Source organism: Hipposideros armiger, unplaced genomic scaffold (genome assembly GCF_001890085.2).
Source record: "Hipposideros armiger isolate ML-2016 unplaced genomic scaffold, ASM189008v1 scaffold_759, whole genome shotgun sequence".
Lineage (NCBI taxonomy): Eukaryota > Metazoa > Chordata > Mammalia > Chiroptera > Hipposideridae > Hipposideros > Hipposideros armiger.
Genome location: NW_017732109.1, coordinates 820,885 through 827,691, shown reverse-complemented (window position 1 = coordinate 827,691; position 6,807 = coordinate 820,885). Strand labels below are relative to the sequence as shown.

Genomic DNA, 6,807 nt, shown 5'->3' with positions numbered 1-6,807 from the left:
CACCCAGTCTCACCATTAAATCAGATGTTAACTGTATATTTTTAAACTGTTATTTATCAAGGGGACGTTCCATTCTATTTTTCATATGTTGAGAGTACTTCTTAAGAATGGGTGTTTGAATTTGTCAATTTTTTTCCACATCTATTGATATAACCATATGATTTTTCTTCTTTATCTTGTAGATGTGGTAAATTAAATTGATTGACATTCAAATGTTAACCCAACCTTGAATATGTGTAATACATCTTACTTAAATGTGATATTTAATGTGCTTGTATATTGTTGAATTCAATTCTCTTACATTTTGTGGGAGGTTTTTGCATCTATATTCACGACAGCTCTAATGGAAAAAGTGGACAACATACTAGAGTAGACGAGTAATATAAGCAGAGAGATGGAAAGTCTAAACAATAATCAAAAGAAAATGCGAGAAATTAAAAAAAAAAAGAATTGTGACACAAATGAAGAATCCCTTTGATGGGCTCATCAGCAGACTGGACACAGCCAAGGACATAGTCAGTGAGGTCGAAGGTATGTCTTTGGTTATTTTCAATACGTGGTCTCATAATTCCAACATCTGTGTCATATTTGAGACTAGTTCTGATGTTTGCTGTGTTTCTTCAGGCTTTTTTTTTTCCTTGTCTTTTGGCATGCCTTGTAATTTTTATTAAAAACCCAAGATGACAGTTAATAGAAACTGAGGTGGTTAGGCCTGTAGTGTGAATTGTTATGTTAATTGGCAAGGCCTTTGATTATGTTTAATGTTTGTTTTAGCTGTTGGCCCCAGAAGCTTCAAAGTGCTTTATTGTCCTTTTTCTTTTTCCCTATTTTCTTTGGATTTTCCTAAGAACTCATCTTTAGATAAAGTCTCAGTCTTCTATATTGTTCCTTCTGTTGTGATCTACTGTTTTACACCAGGATGCTGTTGGTTTGGCAGTAGGTGGTGGTGGTGGCATAAGTTTTGTACAATCTTATGATTAAATCCGTCCTTTAGTGAATTTGAATCCTTGGGCTGTGACCTTCCCAAGTATTTCTTAGCATTTATTTTTTCCCTTCCTTAGTTCATAAAGGATGGCTAGAGGGTGCTTGAGTCAGAGTATTCCTTCGTGCAGGTGATATAAGATTCAGGTAAATCCCTTTTTTTCTGGAGAGTAGTACTTCATTATGGAGAATGCTCTGTGATAATTTAAAATAGTTACCAAAATCCAAACCAAATACATCCCCAAAGGATTCTTTATTGTTTGCAAGATTATCATCCTAAAGACGAAACAATTATTTTTTTTTCCATAAGCTTTCCCCTAATCTTTGTATTAACCTAGAGATCGGATAATAGCTTCAGGATAGATAGTATAAATTTGAATTATAAATTCAAATTAATTCAAATACAGATATCAGGAATACACTAGATATTTTTGGAGCAATTTCATATTAAAAGTTATGGGCAAAGATACCATGGACATTTTGTTAACAGACCCAACGGATTATACACCCTTGCCCCAGACACACATTCATCAGTCTATCCAACAAGGTAAAGTAACTATCTTCATTTTATACCTTTTTACGTGGGAGACAATATATACAATAAAATAATTTTCATATCGGTTGCTGTTTAAATTTATTTTGTGGAGGACTTTTGCATATAATTGAGAATGCTGCATTTTAAGTTACAAAGCTGTGAATATCAAGATGCATATAAATAATGCTGTATATAGCATTCTTAACAAATGCACCCGGAGTATACTAATTATACTAAATAAACAGCACTGATGGTAACAATGTATAAATGCAGGGCCCGTTAGGGTAAGGGGGGAAAAAAGGCATCCAACCCTGTAACTGAACCCTGCTGTTTCCTGGGATAGCACCACATATGGTCCTCAGTCTAAACGCACCACAACATAAGGGGTATTGCATGCCCTGGAGCATTCTTAACAAGTAGATTATGATGGTGTGGTATGGAAAGTATGGAAAACATTATTTTCTTTTATCTCTGAGCCAGGCAAACCTACAGTAAAATGGTAAATAAATTTCTACAAAGTTTTATAGAAAAGACAGTTTTGTAGAATACTTTATGAAATGTCGGATGTTGCTTAATACCATAGGGAAAATGCAAAACAAATGACATTCTTCACCCTGAGATATTTATATTTGACTGTTTTGAGGACAAGCATGTCTTGGCACAAAACTTTATTACAATATAAAAAAAAAACAAAGACAAGGTTTTGGCTGATGCTCACAACATGTAAACTCTCTGAACATGTTGCTATATCAAATATTTCCTTGCTTAATTAACAAAAAAAAATAATTGGGAATTAGGATGGATAATATTGAAATGCTTTTAACAATAAATCCGTGTTAGAATATAATATAATAGCAAAGTAGGATCTATTAGGTAGGAAGACCAGCTTTTTTATTTAACCAGTGATAGACCCATGTTCTTCTTAAGTTATGTTAATGCTTTAATGTTATGCTGTGTTATGTATAATTTATAACTTTCCTGGCATAAATGCATTAATGCAAGCCTCTTGATTAGATCATCCCCAAGCTAAGAAGTCTCAAAATAATGTATTTTATTTTTATTTTATTATTTTATTCACCAAATCTGTTTATGTAACATGAAGTTACATATTAGTTATCTTTTAGAAGACCCACTGGAGCATAAGGACGATTTACCATTAGAAACATACCTAGATTCATAGTAGTTCAATATCCTCATGATTCATGTTAAAAAAAAGTATGAATACATTATCATAAACAGTTTATTACACTTGATTAAGACATTTCCTCACACTTCTTGCGTCTTACACAAAATGTGTTTGTGTCTTCATGTATGTGTTTGAAGCAGGGATATACGTTTTATAATGAGAATTAACAGATTTAAATCACAAGTGCTCTTTGAATTTTCAAATTACAACTCAGGAAGCATTAAATTTTATGGGGTTTTGTATTTGATGAGCATCCCATTTTGTCACTAATTCTACACTAATCTTTAATGAGAAGTCAACATTAGATAACATAATTATTTATGGTAGCTACAATGACAATAAAGCACTCCAACATTAATTCACTTCACTGGAAATTATAAGCTCAGCTTCTAATAGAATTAACTAAAGGCCAAGTAAAATAACATAATTTATTGTATAATCCTGCAACTCTAAACAGAGGATAATGAGATGATATGTACTACATTAGAGTTATGAATTTGAATGTCATTCATAATCACTAAATCTTTGATCTTGTTATATTTATGCAAAGTGGAAGGGAAAGTAGAAAGTAGGTTCTTTTAGTAAGTGAGGAAATAAGATAAATAAAAAGAATGATATATTTTTCAAAATTATTCAGTCAAACAAAGGAATATCAGTCAAAATATAGGCATAAACTTAGGATTCCAATGTTAAATTTTTAGAAAAGTCTTATGTGCTATAAGCTAAGGAAGTTCTCCTTATGCTCATGAGAAAAAAATAAATTATCAGAGAGAGTATCCCCTTTTTGTCTTCTTTACTTTTCCCATATAGATCAAAGTCACATGGAAATACACCTTAAGGAGTGGACAAGACAGTAAATTTAAAGGCCTATTTTAAATAGGTAATTTTCTATGAATGATAATGCAAATTTCAGCTTTCTGATCATTTCCAGGAAATTACCCAAGTTTTATTAGCAAACCTACCTCATGTCAAAGTTAACATGTTTTTGAGGTTGGAATCTGATGGTATTTCATGATCTCTGAAAAATAATAAAATATCACACATTTCTTCATTTATTAAACTTGTTAGTGTGCCTTCGCCATTTTTCTATGAAGAAGATAGAGCTGGCATTAATAACATTCATCTTGAGAACGTTTAGGAAAATCTACCAATTACTGAATGACTACTTGTGCCAGGTGTTAAGGCAAATATTACACATATATGACCTCATTTAAATCCTTCACAGAGGTTTACTATGACTTCTATTTTGGAAATAAGGAAAATGAATCATGAAAATTTAAGTTACTCAAAGTCACAGAGCAGGAGAAAGAGAAATCCGTCTGACTCCAAATTCAGTTCTGTTTGTCCTACAAGTGTTTTTAAAACCAGCACCATGGTGGGAAGGTGTTCTGAGGCTCTGGTAGGGCTAATGGGGCGAGACTCTTAAGCTCTGTTCTCAGTAAGATGGACTTTTCTCTTACCTGTTGTATATGCAGGGGTTTTATGAAGGAAAAAGGACCAAATTCCATAGAATGTACAACACCAAGAGTGACCACCAATCTAAACTATGTATTTTGGTTGATGATGGTGTGCTGACATTGGTTCATTGATGTAATGAATGGCCCACTCAGGTATGACAGTTTTATTGTGGGGAGGCTGTGCATATGTGGGGGCAAGAAGTATATGCAAAGTCTCTGCACCCCCCCTGCTCAAGTTTTGCCATGAACTTAAAACTACTCTAAAAAAAGCAAAGTCTATTAGCAATGAAAAAGAAACAAAGTCTTAAAAGCGGTTTTAAAATAGCCATCCTAAAATGACTTCTCCTTGGATACTGATATACAAGACTTCAGAGTATCTGAGAAAGTCAGAGCTAGATTGTATTCTGTCTGTCTCATCACCCTCTTGGTGTCAAATTAAAAAATGACATCAACTGAATGAATGTTTTCTCCCACCCCATTTGGTTCCTTTTCTGCTTTTGTTACTTACATCACAAAATGATACCACAAACAGATTAGCTTTATATTATTCTCAGTGTTTGAAATATTTTACCTCCAGGAAGCTTACAAAGGCATATTTCAAACCTTTTTAAAGTTTTCCCTGCAAGTTTAGTATAAGATGAGAAAAATAGGATCACATTTTTACATGGGCGAGAGTAATCTTAAAATGTACACTTCCATTTTCTCCCATCCTTATCAGTGACACTTTCCTTAATCTGACCACATAGACTCTGTGTTCCTGTCTTTTAATGATTTTCATTGCTGTGCTGTGTACTTTCACAGGATGCAGAGCACTCTAATGAACAGCGATATAAAGGAAGTCAGAAGATGGCGTCCCACTTTACCCAGCTCTTCGTTATTTTCACCAGAACTACTTAACAGCAGGATTTCTGAGTCTACATAGTGATCATGTGTTTCACCAGGACCCTCTGTTCTTCTATTGTTTCTGTGTATTGAATTTGTATCTGTGAGTTTTACTTGAAGCTTTTATGAACTTTGTGAACTTAAATGTTATTTATGTGATTTAATTTAACTTTCTTAGAAGAGAGTCTGATATAATAGGAATACTGCAGACTTTGAAATCAGAGAAAATGGGTTTGAATCCTGCCTTATCATTTAATTATAATTTATTGTATCTCTCTAGTCTCAGTTCCATCATCTGACAAATTATTCACAAGGTCTGACAATGTCTCTACTTCTCCAGAAAGCTACCATGTATCTTGTTCACATATAAAGATGAACTTGCCCTCCACAGTCCATCAGCCATGATATCTGACATTTTGAAGTAGATCTAATAAAGATGACTTGTCTCCAGTCCACTCTCCACTTAAAAAGAATTGGACAAGGGTATTTTGGGGGAAGTTGAAATAATAAATTCTGGATTCACATCTTATATAAAACACTACTTAAATAACTTTGAGTAAGTCCATTAATCACTTAGTGTTTCAATTTCCTCACATACCATAATTATAATGACCAACATCTTTTAAAGTAGTTGTGATAATAAATTGAGATAACATGTGAAAGCAATTTATATAATGCTGTTATAGAAATAGAAATTACAAAAATACTCTATTTTTAATTAGAGGAGGAATAAAAAAATGGTAAACAAATAGTTTTAAGATCTCCGTGTCTCTAAATATATGAACATTTGTATAATTACATAAGGGGTATATATATTTTAAGTGGACTTCCGTCTTCAGGAATATAACCAAACAAGCACACTGCCACACAAATATTAAAACCCATCATTAAATGGCTTCTTCTGGAATATTGCATGTCTTATTTTAAAAGAATGAAATGTTGTTTACAAAATAGTATGTATATAAACCTGGTTTGTGAGAATTTTAATCTTAGAAATTTAAGAGATGAAATTACTTTCAAATCTTATATTGGCTAGTGGTTACAGCATGCCATTAGAAATAATCTTTTTAAAATGAGAGTGATTCCTAAGGAACATGGTGATTTTGTTGGCATAGAAGGTAGAGAAGCACTGATAATATTATTAGCACTTGTCATCTCAAAGTCTTTTGCAGACACTTCCTAACCTTCATTACATCTGCCAAGATTCTTTTGTGTGGACATGAATGCCTTTTTTTGGACTTAGGTAAATCAATGCGCCTTTATACCTGTGCTAATATTACATAGGTGATAAATGTGTTTTATGAGTATAAGGTAAATATTAATAAAATATACTAAAGATCACCATCTGAAAAATTATAAACTTTGTTAACTATTTAGCACAAGTTCTCCTGCACCCTACATCTAAACCATGAAAAAAATAGCATTAGCTCCACCTTCCAAGAATATCCAGAGTTTGATTATTTTTGACATACTCCCAGCTATGTGCTACTAAACCACAATCAACTCTTGATTTGATTACTGTAAAATATGCTAATTGGTCTCCTGTTGCCATCCTTGCTTTTCCATAGTAGCCAATTCTCTACCCAATTGCCACAGATACCTTTTTAAAATATAACTCAAATCATGTCACTCTTCTACTCAAAACCATCCAATGGTTGGTTTGAAATCTCATTCACACTAAACCTTAAAGTCTTGACAATGACCTATAGAACTGTCAAGATCTGATCATATTCCCATCTCTCTATCCAACAAACTCCCTCTCATTT

At 33.0% G+C, this 6,807-nt stretch overlaps 1 pseudogene; it reads left to right on the top strand.

Moving 5' to 3' along the window:
• The first annotated feature begins 461 nt into the window (after positions 1 to 461).
• LOC109373944 (nucleoporin Nup43 pseudogene) overlaps positions 462 to 6,807 on the top strand; it is an 80,838-nt pseudogene continuing 74,492 nt past the window's right edge.